Raw genomic sequence first — 21,283 nt, forward strand, 5'->3', positions numbered from 1 at the left:
ATAGGCTGCCTGCCTGCTGGCCTTTTGATCTTCATCCCTAGTTTTATGACCTGTGCTGGCTCAACTCTCTTGGAAGTTGCTTCCTCTTCTGCCACATAATCCTCATCTTCCGAGTCTGAGGTTCTCTTCTTTCTCTGTCTTGTGGCAGCTTTAGGCAGATTGCTAGGGGTGCTCCTGCTGCCATCATCTGAGGAACTTGAGGGACTAGTGCCCTCACTCATCTGCACTTGCTGCTCTGACAAGTTCTGGCTATCACTTTGGTCTGACATGATGCAAACTCTGACTGCTGACCCTGTGAATAGGTTATAGATGAGATAGAGTGGATAAGCATCACAAAATGCAGAGATTTTTGCAAAAGAATAATTCAAAAACTTAGTTTTAGTTTCCCACTGAAAGCATCTCGGATCTACCGATTTCTGAACTCGGTGATACCGAAGCAGTTTTGGCACCTAAACTAGTGAACTCGGTCAGACCGAGTCACAGTTTGGTGGCACCGAGACTGCTAGGGTTTCACAGAGTTCCAAAATCGGTCACACCGATAAGTAATTCTCGGTCAGACCGAGTCTCACTTGTGCAATGGCATAAGCCAAATCGGTGGGACCAAGTTTTTCAACTCAGTGGGTCCGATATGGTTTCGGCGGAAACCTAACCCTAAAATTTTCGAATTAAACCTAATCTACGAGTTCATTGACTGGATAGAAGTTTAACAAACGTGGCAAGAATCATGATGATCACAATGTGCTAAGAATCAGATTGGGGAATAGCACAAAGATCGAGTCCATACCCTAGTTCGGCGGAGACTCGCTATGGCGGCAATGGCGGGGTTGAATTTCCATTGACGGCGACGGAGACCAGCGACTGGAGGCGGCTGGCGGCGAGGAGACGATCCGGAGACCAAGTTGGCAGAGCAGGCTATCGCGCGGACGAAGGGGTTCGGAGAAATTTCCAAATTTTTGCCCGTGACTATATATAGCCCGGCCCTGTCGGTGTGACCGAGTGGAACAACTCGGTGGCACCGAGATGCAAAACTGTATACAGTTGTTGCAACTCGGTGTGACCGAATGGTTCAAATCGATTGCACCGAGATCGAAAACCTAGATCAACTTAATGATCTCGGTAGGACCGAAAGTAGGGTATCGGTCAGACCAAGAATCATATAGAGGTTTTGGGAGTTTAAGTCTATGACGAATCGGGGACTCCGAGCGCTCCTCACACAGTGTGGTTCGAATCTGACTTGATCAAATTTTGTGATGTAGCATGAATAGAGTTTGAGACGAGAAAAGCATAGATAGCTAGAGGAGGTTCTTAGGCATTCTTGTCCATCCACTTGGCAAAAGGAAATAAAACCAAACAATCAAAACAACAAGTGGATGTCCTCGAATGAGTAAAATATGCAACCAGCATGCTCACACAATAAGATGGCAAATGAAATATGTGACAAGGCATGCACAACCAATTCTAGCATCTATCAAGCAATTTGCGATGACAAGGTCATCTATATATGAGTATATTGACTTAGGAGTCAAGTGAGAACACTTGATCATAGGTCATACTCATCGTTTAAGCTCAAGTGGGGTTACCACTTTTACATAAAGCATTGTTGTGTTCACATCTTTAGAGTTGCTTTAGCTCAAGTCTTAGGGTAAAGCTCCCCCTAGATGTGATATCCTCCCTTAGAGGGATGAACTAACCTCGGGTTTTGTCGATGATGACTTCATGTAGATGTTGAAGATGTGGATGCTCAATGTTGATGTGGATGCTTCATGTAGATCTTGTGGTGGAAGATCATCTTGAGCTTGTGTCCCCTTGAAAGAAGTATCATACTTCTCTTGTTGAGGAATAAACTTTGTCTTGGGGTATTGATCTTCTTCCCACTCAACTCCATTGGCATTGAACTTTCATTCAAAACCAACACCTTGATTCTTCCGGTGCATTCCTTGCTTGCGCACAATTTCCTCGAATTGCTTACTCCCAACAAGGCTTTTGTACACTCCTTTCTCTATAATTCCCTTCAATAAGCTATTTTCTTGCTCAAGTGTAACTTGGCTAAGAGAATCATTAGTGGAATCAAGAGAACTACTAGAAGCAACAATATTGGATTTAGCATGATCATTGTTACTGCTAGAGGAAGAATCTTTCTTGTTCTTGTTACTAGACTTGACTTGAGGCATGTAAGTGGATAAGAGTATACGCTTGGCAATGTAAGAAGAACTTTTCTTGCGGAGATCATCATTGATTGCTTTTAAGAACTCATGCTCTTGCTCAAGATTGAGCTTTTCAAAGCGTAATTTCTCATGAGCTCTTAAAAGTTCTCGATGATCTTCGAAGATAGTTTCATGAGCTAACTTAAGAGTGTTTAGTTCTTTAGTTAGAGCCTCAATCTTCTCCTTATCATTGTCATTCGTTTTATCTTGATTAGCATGATTAATTGACGTTTCATCATATTATTCATCACTAGAGTTGTCAACAAGCAAATCATCACCTAACAAGTCATCTTCATCACTATTGAAATCAACATACTCGGGGTGTGTTACCTTAGGACCTTTGGCCATGAAGCATCTTCCAATTCCTTCATTTGGTGAGTCAAATATGTCATAGGAGTTGGTTGACACAAGTGCTAGACTGGCAACACCTTCATCTTGAGTATCTTCGGAGTCGGAGTGATAACTTCTGTCGGAGTGGCTGTCGGAGTCGGAGCCGGATACCCATTCACCAACATGAGCTTGATGTCTTCGTTTTGTGTAGCTCCTTGATGATTTTTCCTTCCTTTACGAATCCTTGCTTCTCCGTGAGTATCTTCGTTCATAACAATCATCTCTACTCCTTCTCTCTCTTGGTGGTGATTCTTTGCTTCTTCTTTTTGGAGAATCTTCTCTTCTCTTGTAGGGAGCCGTACACTCATTGGAATAGTGTCCGGGTCTTCCACAACTGTAGCAGTTTTGCTCTCGACTAGAAGATCTTTTGTCATTGTAGGACCTTGACTTGAAGCTTCTATCTTTGCTTCTACTCTTGTAGAACTTGTTGAAGTTCTTCACCATTAAGCTCAATTCTTCATTGAAGTTTTGTTTCTCACTTGATGATGTAGGGGCTTCACATGAGGCTTTGTAGGCACCACTTGATTTGTTGTGAAGTTCCTCTTTATCCTTAAGTGACATCTCATGAGCAACAATTCTTCCAATCACCTCTGTTGGCTTGAGATCTTTGTAATTGGGCATCATTTGGATCAATGTGCACACGGTATCATATTTTCCATCCAAGGCTCTTAGAATCTTCTTGATGATGAATCTATCGGTCATCTCTTCACTTCCTAAGCCGGCAATCTCATTTGTGATGAGAGCAAGCCTAGAGTACATTTCAGCGACACCTTCACCATCCTTCATTTTGAACTTGTCAAGTTGACTTTGAAGCACACCCAACTTGGATTCCTTGACGGAGTCGGTACCTTCATGCATATCAATCAAAGTGTCCCAAATTTCCTTTGCATTCTCAAGACGGCTGATTTTGTTGAATTCTTCGGGGCACAATCCGTTGAAGAGAATATCACAAGCTTGAGCATTGTATTGCAACATCTTCAACTCATCCGTGGTAGCTTCACGGTTTGGTTCTTTCCCATCAAAGAAGTCACCTTGCAAACCAACACACACAATAGCCCAAACGGCGGGGTTATGTCCAAGAATATGCATTTTCATTTTATGCTTCCAACTAGCAAAATTAGTACCATCAAAGTAAGGACCTCTACGGTGATAATTTCCCTCGCTAGATGCCATACTCTCCTAGGTTGTGAAACCAAGGCTATGACCACCAAAAGCTATGGAGATCAAAGCAAATGGAGACCAAAGCACTGATACCACTTGTAAGATCGAAAGTATGTCTAGAGGGGGGGGGGAATTAGACTACTTGACCAAATAAAAACTTAACCTTTTCCCAATTTTAGTTCTTGGCAGATTTTAGCTATTGTAGGGCAAGTCAAGAAATCATCACACAATTCAAGCAAGCATGCAAAGAGTATATTGGCAGCGGAAAGTAAAGCATGCAACTTGCAAGAATGTAAAGGGAAGGGTTTGGAGAATTCAAACACAATTGGAGATACGGATGTTTTTCCCGTGGTTCGGATAGGTGGTGCTATCCTACATCCACGTTGATGGAGACTTCAACCCACGAAGGGTAACGGTCACGCGAGTCCACGGAGGGCTCCACCCACGAAGGGTCCACGAAGTAGCAACCTTGTCTATCCCACCATGGCCATCGCCCACGAAGGACTTGCCTCACTAGCGGTAGATCTTCACGAAGTAGGTGATCTCCTTGCCCTTACAAACTCCTTGGTTCAACTCCACAATCTTGTCGGAGGCTCCCAAGTGACACCTAGCCAATCTAGGAGACACCACTCTCCAAGAAGTAACAAATGGTGTGTTGATGATGAACTCCTTGCTCTTGTGCTTCAAATGATATTCTCCCCAACACTCAACTCTCTCTCATAGGATTTGGATTTTGTGGAAAGAAGATTTGAGTGGAAAGCAACTTGGGGAAGGCTAGAGATCAAGATTCATATGATAGGAATGGAATATCTTGGTCTCAACACATGAGTAGGTGGTTCTCTCTCAGAACATATGAGTTGGAATTGTGTATGTGTTCTGATAGCTCTCTCCACGAATGAAGAGGAGGTGGAGGGGTATATATAGCCTCCACACAAAATCCAACCGTTACACACAGTTTTCCAATCTCGGTGGGACCGAATCAACAAACTCGGTCGGACCGAAAAGGTAAACCTAGTGACCGTTAGAGATTTTCGGTGGGACTGACATGCAACTCGGTAGGACCGATATGGTTAGGGTTTGGGCATAACGTAATCTCGGTGAGACCGATTACACAAACTCAGTGAGACCGAGTTTGGTAATAAGCTAACCAGAGAGTTGGTCAGGCAAACTCGGTGGGACCGATTTGCTCTTTCGGTGAGACCGAAAAGTTACAAAAAGGAAACAAAGAGTTTACATTGCAATCTCGGTGGGACCGATTCGCTCTTTCGGTGAGACCGAAAAGTTACGAAAGGGAAACAGAGAGTTTGCAATCCCATCTCGGTGAGACCGAGATCCCTATCGGTAGAACCGAATTGCTAGGGTTTGGCAGTGGCTTATGACAAGTGAAACTCGGTGGCGCCGGATAGAAAGAATTGGTATGACCGAGTTTGGCTTCATTTGTAGAAGTGGGAAAGTAGCTGAGGATTTTGGAGCATATCATTAAGCACATGAAGCAAGAGGCTCATTAAGCAACACCTCATCCCTCCTTGATAGTATTGGCTTTTCCTAAAGACTCAATGTGATCTTGGATCACTAAAATATAAAATGAAGAGTCTTGAGCTTTTGAGCTTGAGCCAATCCTTTGTCCTTAGCATTTTGAGGGTTCCACTTTCACATCCATGCCATGCCAATCATTGAGCTTTCCTGAAATAGTCATCTTGGAATAGCATTAGCTCAATGAGCTATATGTTGTTATGAATTACCAAAACCACCTAGGGATAGTTGCACTTTCAGAAAGCATAAAGGCCTACTTGAACAAGTGTTTTTAAATGAAGGACCTTGGAGAAGCTGCTTATATATTAGGCATCAAGATCTATAGAGATAGATCGAGACGCCTCATTGGTCTTTCACAAAGTACGTACCTTGACAAGATATTGAAGAAGTTCAATATGGATCAGTCCAAGAAGGGGTTCTTACCTGTATTGCAAGGTATGAGATTGAGCACGGCTCAATGCCCGACCACGACAGAAGATAGAGAAAAGATGAGTGTCGTCCCCTATGCCTCGGCCATAGGGTCTATCATGTATGCCATGCTGTGTACCAGACCTGATGTAAACCTTGCCCTAAGTTTGGTAGGAAGGTACCAAAGTAATCCAAGCATGGAACACTGGACAGCGGTCAAGAATATCCTGAAGTACCTGAAAAGGACAAAGGATATATTTCTCGTCTATGGAGGTGACGAAGAGCTCGTCGTAAAGGGTTACGTCGATGCTAGCTTCAACACAGATCTGGATGACTCTCAGTCACAAACCGGATACGTGTATATTTTGAATGGTGGGGCAGTCAGCTGGTGCAGTTGCAAGCAAAGCGTCGTGGCGGGATCTACATGTGAAGCGGAGTACATGGCAGCCTCAGAGGCAGCACAAGAAGCAATCTGGGTGAAGGAGTTCATTACCGACCTAGGAGTTATTCCCAATGCATCGGGCCTGATGACTCTCTTTTGTGACAACACTAGAGCTATTGCCCTTGCCAAGGAGCCCAGGTTTCACAGGAAGACCAGGCATATCAAGCGTCACTTCAACTCCATTCGTGAAAATGTTCAAAATGGAGACATAGATATTTGTAAAGTGCATATGGACCTGAATGTCGCAAATCCGTTGACTAAACCTCGAGCAAAACATGATCAACACCATAACTCCATGGGTGTTCAATTCATCACAATGTAACTAGATTACTGACTCTAGTGCAAGTGGGAGACTATTGGAAATATGCCCTAGAGGCAATAATAAAATGGTTATTCTTATATTTCCTTGTTCATGATAATTGTCTATTGTTCATGCTATAATTGTGTTATCCGGAAATCGTAATACATGTGTGAATACATAGACCACAACATGTCCCTGGTGAGCCTCTAGTTGACTAGCTCATTGATCAACAAATAGTCATGGTTTCCTAACTATGGACATTAGATGTCATTGATAACGGGATCACATCATTAGGAGAATGATGTGATGGACAAGACCCAATCCTAAGCATAGCACAAGATCGTGTAGTTTGTCTGCTAGAGCTTTTCTAATGTCAAGTATCCTTTCCTTAGACCATGAGATTGTGCAACTCCCGGATACTGTAGGAATACTTTGTGTGTGCCAAACGTCACAACGTAACTGGGTGACTATAAAGGTGCACTACGGGTATCTCCGAAAGTGTCTGTTGGGTTGGCATGAATCGAGACTGGGATTTGTCACTCTACATGACAGAGAGGTATCTCTGGGCCCACTCGGTAAGACATCATCATAATGAGCTCAATGTGACTAAGGGTTGGTCACGGGATGATGTGTTGCGAAACGAGTAAAGTGACTTGCCGGTAACGAGATTGAATGAGGTATTGGGATACCGACGATCGAATCTCGGGCAAGTAACGTACCGATTGACAAAGGGAATTGAATACGGGATTGATTGAATCCTCGGCGTCGTGGTTCATCCGATGAGATCATTGTGGAACATGTGGGAGCCAACATGGGTATCCAGATCCCGCTGTTGGTTATTGGCCAGAGAGTTGTCTCGGTCATGTCTGCATGGTTCCCGAACCCGTAGGGTCTACACACTTAAGGTTCGGTGACGTTAGGGTTGTAGAGATATTAGTATGCGGTAGTCAGAAAGTTGTTCGGAGTCCCGGATGAGATCCCGGATGTCACGAGGAGTTTCGGAATGGTCCGGAGGTAAAGATTTGTATATAGGAAGTCCAGTTTCGGCCACCGGGGAAGTTTCGGGGGTCACCTGTATTGTACCGGGACCACCGGAAGGGTCCCGGGGGGTCCACCGGGTGGGGCCACCTATCCCGGAGGGCCCCATGGGCTGAAGTGGGAAGGGAACCATCCCCTGGTGGGCTGGTGCGCCCCCCTTGGGCCTTCCTTGCGCCTAGGGTTGGAAACCCTAAGGGGGTGGGGGCGCCTCCACCTGGCTTGGGGGCCAAGCCACCCCCTAGGCCGCCGCCCCCCATTAGATGGGATCTCTAGGGGCCGGCCCCCCAGGCCCCCTATATATAGTGGAGGGGAGGGAGGGCAGCCGCACCCCAAGTCCCTGGCGCCTCCCTCCCTCTCGTGACACCTCTTCCTCCCTACTTGCACTTGGCGAAGCCCTGCCGGGATCCCGCTACTTCCACCACCACGCCATCGTGCTGCTGGATCTCCATCAACCTCTCCTTCCCTTGCTGGATCAAGAAGGAGGAGACGTCTCTCCCAACCGTAGTGTGTTGAACGTAGAGGTGCCGTCCGTTCGGCGCTCGGTCATCGGTGATTTGGATCACGACGAGTATGACTCCATCAACCCCGTTCTCTTGAATGCTTCTGCTCGCGATCTACAAGGGTATGTAGATGCACTCTTCTCCCTCTCGTTGCTAGATGACTCCATAGATTGATCTTGGTGATGCATAGAAAATTTTAAATTTGTGTTGCAATCACCAACACTCCCCCCTGTTTTGTGGTTCATCTGATGTGGCATTGTAGCTCGGTAGGATCCGTTCTGCATCTTTTTCTAGCAGTGCACTGAAGTTCAGTTTAGTTTGCTCGCGAGGGATCACAAAAGGGCACTGCACTTCACTACCTAGCATCATTTAGCTTGCTGTCTGTCTATGGACGACGATGCAATCATGTAGTACGGACGAAGATGCCGTGCACTTCGCCGTCCAAATCCCAAACTAGGGTTGTTGCTATTCAGAAGCATTTTTCTAGTGTTTTTTAGAAAATTTGATGACTTTTTTTGGGTGTAGTGCAGTTCAGAAGCTTCCGTGCAGTACAGCGACCACGGTCGTGCGTCTCGCTGGCATTATATGCGGCTCAGTACTCCTGTGGGTGCAGTTTGTGGGCGCGCCGGCGACGATGATAGCAACGCAGTGCACTCCAGTGGTCGCCGTGGTGCACTCTCTTGGTCGCCGTGGTGCAGCTCAGTGGCTCGCTCGAGCACGGGCTTCATCACCTCGGTGATTCTGTAGTGTGTTCCCTGGTCATGCAGCTCGGTATCATGAAGTCCACAATTTGCTCTCGGTTTTTCATAAGAATTTGATGGTTCACTTCTGTTTAGTAAAAAGACGAGGAGTACACTTTCTTTTGGATGTGGTTCATTGTGCTACGCGTTGGATCAAAGACTCCCGTCAGTTTTCCTAACATCAACAAAATGTGTGGCCCACTTCATGAGATAAAAAAAAGAAAAACATGCAGTTTTGTATTTAACTCTTGAAGTGCAGAAAACAAATGCAGCTCACTTCGCGTTCACAAGATGTCCAAGATGAGTTAGATGAAAAAGGACAAAAATAAAATAATGCAGTGCACTTTCCACAGTGTTTTGGTTCACTTACGTCCAATGTGAAGTGGATTTTTTTATGGAAACGACAAAAAGTAGTAATGCTGTTCACTTTTGATAGTGTTGCGGTCCACTTGCTATTGTCTTTGCGGTTCACTCTTGTTAATAAAGAAGTCAGAAAAAGGACAAAAGAAATCATGCACTTTTATAGTTAGAAAAATGACGAAAGAAAATCATGAAGTCCGCTTGATTGACTAACGCAGTGCGGTTTTCAGTCTGAAGCAGTGCGTTCTTCCGCTGGATGAAGTTTACTCGTCGATTTGGGTGTCACGAAAAACAGAGTGTCTGCATTTTTGTAATTTCAAAAAATGCTCTTAAACCATAATGAATTAGAGAGTGTGTTCTACATGAGTACATAAAAAATTAATAAGTACGAAAAAAAGACAACAAGAACTCATGAGGTTCACTTTGGGTAGTGTTACGGTTCACTTTCGGAAGTGCTGTGGTCCACTCTCGTTCGTAAAAAATGTTGAAACAAAAGACAACAAAAACTCGTTTGAGAAAAATTTACGTTCGACAAAATAAAGCATAAAGTTCACTTGACCGTCTGATGCAGTGCGGTTTTCAGTCTGATGCAGTGCACTTTTCTGTCTGATGAAGTTCACTCGCCGATTTGGGTGTCGCGAAAAACAGAGTGTCCGCATTTCGGTAATTTTAAAACTGCTCTCAAACCATAAGGAATTAGAAGGAGCGTTCTACATGAAAAAGTTGCGTCTCGACAATATCTTTCCAACGGCGTATCGTTTGGATCATTCCGACAAGCGATTTGTAAAAAAATACGAAAAACGGCCGCAGCCATACATCATCCACCGCACGATTTTCGAAATTAACTTAAAACCATAAGGAATCTCAAAAAAATTTCAACATATGAAAGTTGCTCCTCGTCCATAGCTTATCAACGGTATATTACATACATCGTTTCGACAAACGGTTAGAAAACTAGAGCGAAAACAGTGCCGAAAATTTCGAAAAATTTGAAAAACAGAATTTCGCGATTTAGTAAATTTGAAACTGCTCTTTAACCGTAATGAATTAGAGAAAATAATAGATATGTCAAAGATGCGCCTCGATGATATCTATCCAACGCTGTATCATTTGCTTCATTCCGACAAGCAGTTTTAGAAAAAAACACGAAAAACGCTCGCTGCCACTCTTTGTGGGCTGCACCATTTTTGAAACTGCTCTTAAACCGTGGGGAATCTCGAAAAGTGTTCAACATGGCGAAGTTGCGCCTAATCCGTAGATTTCCAACGGTATATTACACACCTCGTTCTGATAAATGGTTAAAAAATTAGAGCAAAAACAGTATCAAAAAACACTACGCGTAGTTTTTTCCGACATGAAGTTCAGTAGTCTCTGTAATGCAGTGCTCTTGCTAAAGAAATCGCATTGAGCATACAGTGCGGAAGTGTTATCAGAATAATTATTCTGATAATATTATCAGCATAGACGGGCTATATATATATGGTCGCGCTATTCGTCACCCAAAGTGAGGAATAGTTATTCTTCACCCCCCCTCTATTTTACCATCAATGCACCGTAATTTTACGTTCCGTAAGTTTTGTCTTGTTTCTGAGCAAAAAGGGACCTTAGGAAAATATATAATCGCCGTAAAAATATTTTATGTTATGTAAAATTACAAACATAAAAAATAGTCTAAAATATACATAAACTGCAATTTTTCTTGTCTTATGAACTATATTTTTATTTTGTTATGTCAAATTTTACGTAGTGAATCAATAGAAATGTAACTATTTGAATTCCAAACGTAATTTAATTATGAAATGATCATAAGATTACCTCGGATGAAGAATAACTTATTCTGCACCCTGGGTGATGAATAATAACACTATATATATATGATAGCACTATTCTAATCCTGGGATTAGAATAAGTATTTGGATCACAGCGCTTATATAAGGAGCCGCGAATACGCTCCTGAATCTGAAAAGATAACCCACGCGAACTTCCCGTAAAAAAACCATTCCCTCGGCGCCCACCTTATCCACTCCTCCCGCATCCTCCCACGACCCCCTCGACAAATTTCCTGCTGCCACCTCCGTGGCTCCGGTGCGCCCTTCGCCGCCGCCTCCTTGGCTCTGGCGTGCCCCCCGCCGCTGCCTGGCCCAGCCCCGCCGCGCCGCCGCCGCCGCCAATTCCCTTCACCGACGCGCTTCCTCCGCTGCACTCCCTGCCCGTGATGCACCTCCATCTGCCGCCCCCGGTACCCACACGCCTTCCGCCGCCGCCCCTACGGCCCCGCACTGCCTCCTGCCATCGCTCTTCCGGCCCTAGCGCGCCTCCCGCCGCCGACCGCCCATCCCCGACGTCGTCTGTGGCTCTCGTACTAGCTTTGGATCCAGAGGCCACGTCCCTCTCCCCAATCTCTGCAACGAGAAGCCACCAACCGCGGATGGCGAGCTCCTGGATCCTGCCGATCTCGCTGTCCCCAACCCACATGCGTGGCACGAACATCATCCGGTGTTGTTGCCGTCAGCTACATCGTCCGAAGGCCCTACTCCTCGACCAATACGGCCAGTCGGGCGCTGTCGACGCGGATCTACACCATCCCCGACACGTGACCTTCACGGGGACACTGCCCTGACCTTCATAGGGTGTCAGCGGTGACCTTCATAATAGATTGATGGAGCCCCGCCTGTGTTCTAATTCGTCTCCTGGAGCCACCTTTTTTGCAGTTCAACAACAATATACTTTAGAAGTCCATCTACTTACTGATCGAGGGGTTTCAAAAATAATTCCTCACAAGATTTTATATTCATGAATCTGCAAAAAAACAAGAAAAGTATTGCATGAAACGTTATATTTCATTATTGATCTTGTGCTCCATCAAAAAAGAATCCTCAAAAAAGTGTACAGCCCCTGTAATCTTATATTGTATGATATGTTCAAATTGTTTTTTGGATTCCTTCCAATGTCACTTCTCAATGATATATGATTATAGTTTCAGTTATATTTGGTGCTCGTTGATTTTCCACATTAATAAAAAAGTAAAAGTGTTATAAAAATGTTTGATGCTATTTTAAAAACATATTTCATTGCTTATGAGAATTGACCTAAATTTTCTATTGTTTTTGCACATGTTGGATTCAAGGAAAAATGTGTATAAAAAGTGTGATTTTGAAAGTTCAGGTGTAATGAACATCGAAGTTCAAACCAAAAAAATACAAAAAAATCATGGAATACAAAGAATAAAAACTATGGAGTTTCATGAAAAAAATTAATAGCACGTGAAGTTCATGTTTCAGAAATTTTGAAGTTCACGTGTACCACGTACAAAAGAAAAAAAATGATCAAATGAAAAAGGGACCGCCTAGCCCATTTCATCGAAAAGCAAAAAAATGCATAAAATGTCACGAAAAAAATTCTATAAGAAGTTCAAATTTAAAAACCGAAGCAGGTCAATGTTAAAAAAATGAAGTTTTTAATATCATAAAGACAAATTTGGAAGTTAAAAAATTTTGAGCGAGAAGTTAAAAAAAAGTAGTTCAAAAATCTTTATAACGGATTTTCCCCGTTTATAAAAATATCAGAGAAGTTCAAATTAAAAAGAGGAGCATTTCAAAAAATCGTATAAAAACTATTTTTCCCCATTCTATAAAAACTAGAAGTTCAAATTAAAAATAACGGCACGGTATCATTGTTTATATAAAAAAGCATTTTCCCCGTTACTAACCAATAAAACTAAGAAAATCAAATTTAAAAAATGATGAAGTTCGATGTCTATAAAAAAATCAGATTTTTCACATTATTAAAAGATTAAACCAAGAAGTTCAAAATTTTAAAACTAAGAGGTTCAAAAAACTCGATTTCCCTGGTTACTAAAGAATAAAACCAAGAAGTTCAAATTAAAATAATAGAGAAGTTCAATGTTTATAAAAATCTCAGATTCTCGTACTAAAGAATAACTAATAATAAGTTCAAATTAAAAAAAGGGAACAACAAAAAAAGTTTTAAAAAGATTTTCTCCGTTTTTTTATTTGGATTTTCCCCAATACTAAAGATTAAACCAAGAAGTTCAATTTTAAAAAATAAAGTAATTCAAAGTACATTAAAAACTCAGTTTTTCTCATTACTGAAGAATAAAACCAAGAAGTTCAATTTAAAAACATGGAGAAGTTTGATATTTAATTAAAAACTCGAATTTTTTTGTTACTAAAGAATAAAACAAATAAGTTCAATTCAAAATAACGAAGAAGTTTGATGTTTCTAACAAAAATACAATTTTCATATTTCTAAAATACATAAAATAAATTCAAATAAAAAAGTTAGAGCGGTTCGATATAGATGTTCGATGATTATAGAAAACTCAGATTTTCCTCGCTATTAAAGAATGGAAACAAGAAGTTCAAAAATAAAAAATAGGAAGTTCAACTTTTAAAAATATAACACTTCAAAATTTCATAAAAAAAGATTAAGAAATAAAACCAGGAAGTCCGTATTAAAAAGATGAAGAAGTTCGATGTTTATAAAAAACTCAGATTTTCCTCATTATTAAAGAATGGAAAACAAAGAAGTTCAAAAATAAAATAACAAGAAGTTCAACTATTAAAAATAGAGCGCTTTAAAATTTCAGAAAATCAGATTAAAATTCATAAAAAAACTCAAATATTTTCATGTAACCGAGAGAAGTTCAGGTTGATAACTGCCAGAAGTTCATGTACTACATGGTGTGCATTTTGTATTAAAAAAGAATAAAAAAGAAAAGGTTAAAAGTTTTGCTATTAAAACTTCAAGTCCTTCGTTGGAGAAACGTAAAAAAATTATTGTGTGAGAGATTTGTACAAAAGGAATATCATTTGTGTAACACTAACGAATGGATGAGAAAATTATAAACAAAAATACATCACAGAAGTTCAACTGAAAATAACAGGAAGTTCAACTACTACAGTGGATGAATTTCGGATGAAAAATCTTTAAAATCGTCACGAGTATGAAAAAATGATCAACATGGGAAAGTTGCGTGTTTACAATAGCTTTCCATTGGTATATCACTTGCTCAATTCCAGTGAGTGGATGGAGAGCTATGAGCAGTGGATGAAGAGCTACAAGGAAGAAAAGCATGTGAAAAAACAAAGTGAAGTTTAGGTAGACATGCCGAGACATTCAGGTTCTTCACGCGGTGCATTTTTGAAGAAACTGTTTCGCGATAAAGCCAGAACGAATGATCTCACCATTTTCGCAATTACTTGAAAACGGCTAGGAATCAGAGAAAACCATCAACATGAAAAAGTTTCGCATTTTTCGTAGCTTTTCAATAGGATATTATTTGCTCCTTTCCGTTAAAGTCTGTAGAAAATATGGCGAAAATACATTTTTCTCCATTTTCGAAACTGACTTAAAACCGTAAAGAATTGGGAGAAACAATACATACCAAAAAGTTTCACATTTGTTCAAGCTTTCAACGCCATATCATTTGCTGCATTCGGACGCACGGTTAAAAAATTAGCTCGAAAATACGAACTCGGTAGGACTTGGACCATTTTCTAAATTACTCTTAAACCATTCAAAATTAGAAAAAAACTTTCAAGATGAAAAAGTAGCGCATTTTCATAAGCTTTCCAACGCCATATCATATGCCTCAATTGGATTAGCCGTTTAGAAATTACATCGAAAATACGAACTCAGCTGTTCGGTTTATGAAATTTTACATTTTTTCAAATTACTATTTAACCATAGGGAATTATAGAAAACTTTCAACATGTGGAATGAGCGGTTTTGCAGCAGCTTTCCAACGCCATATTATATGCCTCATTCCGATAAACGGTTTAGAAATGCGATCAAAAATACGATTCATGTTTTTGTGTGAAGAATAAACGGTTTTCAATACTGCTCTTAAACCGCTTATATTTTGCCAAAAATTTAAGTTGGATCATGATATTGGTGTCCATAGCTTTCCAACGGTATATCGCAAGCCCCGTTTGGGCAATGTTAGCAGAAGTTCAACCTAGTACAGGGGAAAGTTCAACGTACTACTAGCGGGCAGGTCAGGTTGTGATCAGAATATTATTCTGATCCCGTGATCAGAATAGTGTTTATGTGTGTGTGTGTGTGTATGGATCTTTCCCCAACATATAGTGCTTGCCAAAAAGAAAAAGTGTAAAAAGGAAAGATGAAGATTACCTTGACTCTTGTATAAAGATAGAAAGTAAAAGTAAACGATAGGCCCTTCGGCGGAGGGAAGCAGAGGTTGTCATGCGCTTTTATGGTTGGATGCACAAAATCTTAATGCAAAAGAATGTCACTTCATATTGCCGCTTGTGATAGAGAACTTTAGTATGCAGTTCGTCGCTTTTATTTCTTCCAAATCACAAGTTCGTATAAAGCTTATTATCTTCACACTAAAAGTTCATACATATTTAGGGAGCAATTTTTATTGCATGGTGATACGTCCATTTTGCATCATGCTTTTATATTGATATTTATTGCATTATGGGCTGCTGTTACACATTACAGCACAATACTTATGCCTTTTCTCTCTTATTTCACAAGGTTTACATAAAGAGGGAGAATGCGGGCAGCTGGAATTCTGGACTGGAAAAGGAGCAAATCTGAGAGACCTATTATGCACAAGTCCAAAAGTTCTTAAACTTCATGGAGAATTATTTTGGAATATATAAAAAATATTGGGCGAAGAAAGCACCAGAGGGGACCCTCCAGGCAACCACAAGGGTGGGGGGCGCGCCCCTGCCTTGCCGTCCACCTGGCAGGCTCCCAGTGCCCATCTTCTGCTATATGAAGGGTTTTTACTTGGAAAAAAATAAAGGGGAAGCTTTCGGGACGAAGCGCTGCCATGTCGAGGCGGAACTTGGGCAAAACCAATTTAGGGCTCCGGCGGAGCTGTTCTGCCGGGGAAACATCCCTCCCGGAGGGGGAAATCGAAGCCATCGTCATCACCAACGATCCTCTCATCAAGAGGGGGTCAATCTCCATCAACATCTTCACCATCACCATCTCCTCTCAAACCCTAGTTCATCACTTGTATCCGATCTTTGTCTCAAAACCTCAGATTGGTACCTGTGGGTTGCTAGTAGTGTTGATTACTCCTTGTAGTTGGTGCTAGTTGGTTTATTCGGTGAAAGATCATATGTTCAGATCCTTAATGATAATTATTACTCCTCTGATCATGAACATGAATATGCTTTGTGATTAGTTACGTTTGTTCCTGAGGACATGAGAGAAGTCTTGTTATAAGTTATTATGTGAATTTGGTATTCGTTCGATATTTTGATGGGATGTATGTTGTCTCTCGTCTAGTGGTGTTATGTGAATGTTGACTACATGACACTTCACCATGATTTGGGCCTAGGGTAAGGCATTGGGAAGTAATACGTAGATGATGGGTTGCTAGAGTGACAGAAGCTTAAACCCTAGTTTATGTGTTGCTTCGTAAGGGACTGATTTGGATCCATATGTTTCATGCTATGGTTAGGTTTATCTTAATTCTTCTTTCGCAGTTGCGGATGCTTGCCAGAGGGGTTAATCATAAGTGGGAGGCTTGTCCAATAAGGAACATCACCCAAGCACCAGTCCACCCACATATCAAATTATCAAAGTAACGAACGCGAATCATATGAGCATGATGAAAACTAGCTTGACAGTAATTCTCATGTGTCCTTGGGAGCGCTTTGATTTATATAGGAGTTTTTCCAAGCTTGTCCTTTGCTATAAAAAGGATTGGCCCACCTTTTTGTACCTTGGTTAATTTTGTTACTTGTTACCCGTTACGAATTATCTTATCACACAACTATCTGTTACCGATAATTTCAGTGCTTGCAGAGAATACCTTGCTGAAAACCGCTTGTCATTTCCTTCTGCTCCTCGTTGAGTTCGACACTCTTACTTATCGAATGGACTGCGATAGATTCCCTATACTTGTGGGTCGTCAAGAGTATTTTTTGGCGCCGTTGCCGGGGAGTGAAGCGCCTTTGGTAAGTGGAATTTGGTAAGGAAACATTTATATAGTGTACTGAAATTTACTGTCACTTGTTACTATGGAAAATAATCTTTTGAGGGGTTTGTTCGGGGTATCTTCACTCTGACTAGAAGAGCAAAGGGTTGCCCCTCATCCTACTGCACCTACTGAAAATATTTATTATGAAATTCCTTCGGGTATGATTGAGAAACCGCTAGCTAATCCCTATACATGAGATGGAATATTACATCCTGATATGCATCTAATCTATGTGGATGAAGTTTGTGGATTATTTAAGCTTGCAGGATTGCCCGAGTTTGAAGTCAACAATAAGGTATTTGATAACCCACAAGTATAGGGGATCAATTGTAGCCTCTTTCGATAAGTAAGAGTGTCAAACCCAACGAGGAGCTAAAGGTAGAACAAATATTCCCTCAAGTTCTATCGACCACCGATACAACTGTACGCACGCTTAACATTCGCCTTACCTAGAACAAGTATGAACCTAGAAGTACTTTGTAGGTGTTGTAGGCTAGGTTTGCAAGATAATATAGAGCATGTAAATAAAAGCTAGTGGTTGTTTAGATAAAGACACAACTAAATTAGTTTCATTAGAGAGCTTTTTGTCACGAGAAAGTTATTTGTCCCTAGAGAATCGATAACTAGGCCGGTAATCATTATTGCAATTTTATTTGAGGGAGAGGCATAAGCTAACATACTTTCTCTTCTTGGATCATATGCACTTATGATTGGAACTCTAGCAAGCATCCGCAACTACTAAAGATCATTAAGGTAAAACCCAACCATAACATTATAAGGCATCAAGTCCTCTTTACTCCCATACGCAAACAACCTACTTACTCGGGTCTGTGCTTCTGTCACTCACGCCACCCACCATAAGCAAATGATGAACATATTGCAAACCATACAGCGGGGATCCCTCACGCTTGCGCGACACGGAGAGCTCCATAGGACAACACCAATAATAAAACATGCAACTCAAACTAATCACAATCATCAATTAACCCATAGGACAAAACAGATCTACTCAGACATCATAGGATAGCCATACATCATTGGGAAATAATATATAGCATTGAGCACCATGTTTAAGAAGAGATTACAGCGGGTAAAAGAGGGGTTACACCTCTGCATAGAGGGGGGAAGAGTTGGTGATGACGACGGTGAAGTTGTTGGTGTAGATCGTTGTCGCGATGATGGCCCCGGCGGTGTTTCGGCGCCATCGGGAGAGAGGGGGAGAGAGGCCCCCTTCTTCTTCTTCTTCTTTTTCTTCTTCTTCTTCTCTTCTTCTTCTTCTTCTTCTTCTTCTTCTTCTTCTTCTTCTTCTTCTTCTTCTTCTTCTTCTTCTTCTTCTTCTTCTTCTTCTTCTTCTTCTTCTTCTTCTTCTTCTTCTTCTTCTTCTTCTTCTTCTTCTTCTTCTTCTTCTTCTTCCTGGACCTTCCCCCCTAGATGGGAGAAGGGTTTCCCCACTGGTCCATGGCCTCCATGGCGGCGGAGGGGCGAGATCCCATCCGAGATTGGATCTCTCTCTCTCTCTCTCTCTCTCTGTGTGTGTGTGTGTGTGTGTGTGTGTGTGTGTGTTTCCTTCTATTTTTGCGCCCCGATTCTGCCCTTTCACCGTTTCTTAAATTCCCGGAGATCCGTAACTCCGATTTGGCTGAAATTTTGATACGATTTTTATCCGGATACTGGCTTTCTTGTGGCGAAATAAGGGCACCAACCGCCGGAGTGGCCACGAGGGACCAGGCCTCGCCCTACCCCCTGGCTCGCGCCCCTCACCCTCGTGGGCCCCTCGGGCATCGTCTCGCGTTGATCCCACTTCCCAAAATTCACATATATTCCAAAAAATTCTTCGTAAGTTTTTATCCCATTTGGACTCCGTTTGATATGGATTTTCCGTGAAACAAAAAACATGCAAGTAACAGGAACTAGCACTGGGCACTGGTTCAATATGTTAGTCCCAAAAATAGTATAAAAATTTGCCAAAAGTATGTAAAAATTGTAGAATATTGGCATGGAACAATAAAAAAATATAGATATGACGGAGACGTATCAGCATCCCCAAGCTTAATTCCTACTCGTCCTCGAGTAGGTAAATGATAAAAAAGATAATTTTTGATGTGGAATGCTACCTAGCATACTCTTGATCATGTAATCTAATCATGGCATGAATATTAAGACACGAGTGATCCAAAACAATAGTCTATCATTTGACATTAAGACAATAATACTTCAAGCATACTAATAAAGCAATCATGTCTTTTCAAAATAACATGGCCAAAGGAAGTTATCCCTACAAAATCATATGGTCTGGCTATGCTCCATCTTCATCACACAAAATATTCAAATCATGCAAAACCCCGATGACAAGCCAAGCAATTGTTTCATACTTTTGATGTTCTCAAACCTTTTCAACTTTCACGCAATACTTGAGCCTGAGCCATGAATATAACACTATAGGTGGAATAGAATATGATGATGTAGGTTGCATGGAGAAGACAAAAAAGGGAGAAAGTCTCACATCGGCGCGGCTAATCAAGGGGCTATGGAGATGCCCATCAATTGATGTCAATGCGAGGAGTATGGATTGCCATGCAACAAATGCACTAGAGCTATAAGTGTATTAAAGCTCAAACTGAAACTAAGTGGGTGTGCATCCAACTTGCTTGCTCATGAAGACCTAGGGCACTTGAGGAAGCACATCATTGGAATATACAAGCCAAGTTCTATAATGAAAATACCCACTAGTATATGAAAGTGATAACTCAAGAGACTCTCTATATGAAGAACATAGTGCTACTTTGAAGCACAAGTGTGGTAAAAGGATAGTAACATTGTCCCTTCTCTCTTTTCTCTCATTTTTTTATATATTTTTCTCTTTTTTTGTAGGCTTCTTTGGCCTCTCTTTTTTTGGGGCTTCTTTGGCCAATTTTATTTTGATAACCTCACATGGGACAATGTTGTAATAATGCTGATCATCACACTTTTATTTACTTACAACTCAATATTACAACTCGATACTAGAACAAAGATATGACTCTATATGAATGCCTCCAGCGGTGTACCGGGATGTGCAATGATCTAGCGTAGCAATGAAATTAAAAAACGGACAAGCCATGAAAACATCATGCTAGCTATCTTACGATCATGCAAAGCAATATGACAATAAATGCTCAAGTCATGTATATGATGATGATGGAAGTTGCATGACAATATATCTCGGAATGGCTATGGAAATGCCATGATAGGTAGTTATGGTGGCTGTTTTGAGGAAGATATAAGGAGGCTTATGTGTGACAAAGCGTATCATATCACGGGGTTTGGATGCACCGACGAAGTTTGCACCAACTCTCGAGGTGAGAAATGGCAATGCACGGTACCGAAGAGGCTAGCAATGATGGAAGGGTGAGAGTACATATAATCCATGGACTCAACATTAGTCATAAATAACTCACATACTTATTGCAAAAGTCTAGAAGCTATCAAAATAAAGTATTAGACGCATGCCCCCAGGGGGATATATTGGTAGGAAAGACCATCGCTCATCCCCGACCGCCACTCATAAGGAAGACAATCAATAAAAAATCATGCTCTGACTTCGTTACATAATGGTTCACCATACGTGTATGCTACGGGAATCACAAACTTCAACACAAGTATTTCTACAATCCACAATTACCCACTAGCATGACTCTAATATCACCATCTTTATATCGCAAAACTATTGCAAGGAATCAAACATATCATATTCAGTGATCTACAAATTTTATGTAGGATTTTATGACTAACCATGTGAATGACCAATTCCTGTCAACTCTCTAAACAGATATAAGTGAAGCAAGAGAGTTTAATTCTTCTACAAAATATATGCCCACACTCTAACAAATATAAGTGAAGCAAAAGAGCATTGTACAAATGGTGGTTTTATATGTGTAGGGAAACAGGCAATCCAAACTTCAAATGATATAAGCGAAGCACATGAAGCATTCTATAAAGCCATACTCAAAAGATATAAGTGAAGTGCAAAGAGCATTCTATAAATCAACCATGAACTATCTCATACTAGCATGGTGCATGAAAGAAAAATGAAAACTAAATGCAAAAGACGCTCCAAGATTTGCACATATCACATGAACAAAACAAAATCAAAAACATACCGATACTTGTTGAAGAAAGATGGGATGCCTTCCAGGGCATCCCCAAGCTTAGACGCTTGAGTCTCCTTGAATATTTACCT

Source organism: Triticum aestivum, chromosome 4A (assembly GCF_018294505.1).
Source record: "Triticum aestivum cultivar Chinese Spring chromosome 4A, IWGSC CS RefSeq v2.1, whole genome shotgun sequence".
Lineage (NCBI taxonomy): Eukaryota > Viridiplantae > Streptophyta > Magnoliopsida > Poales > Poaceae > Triticum > Triticum aestivum.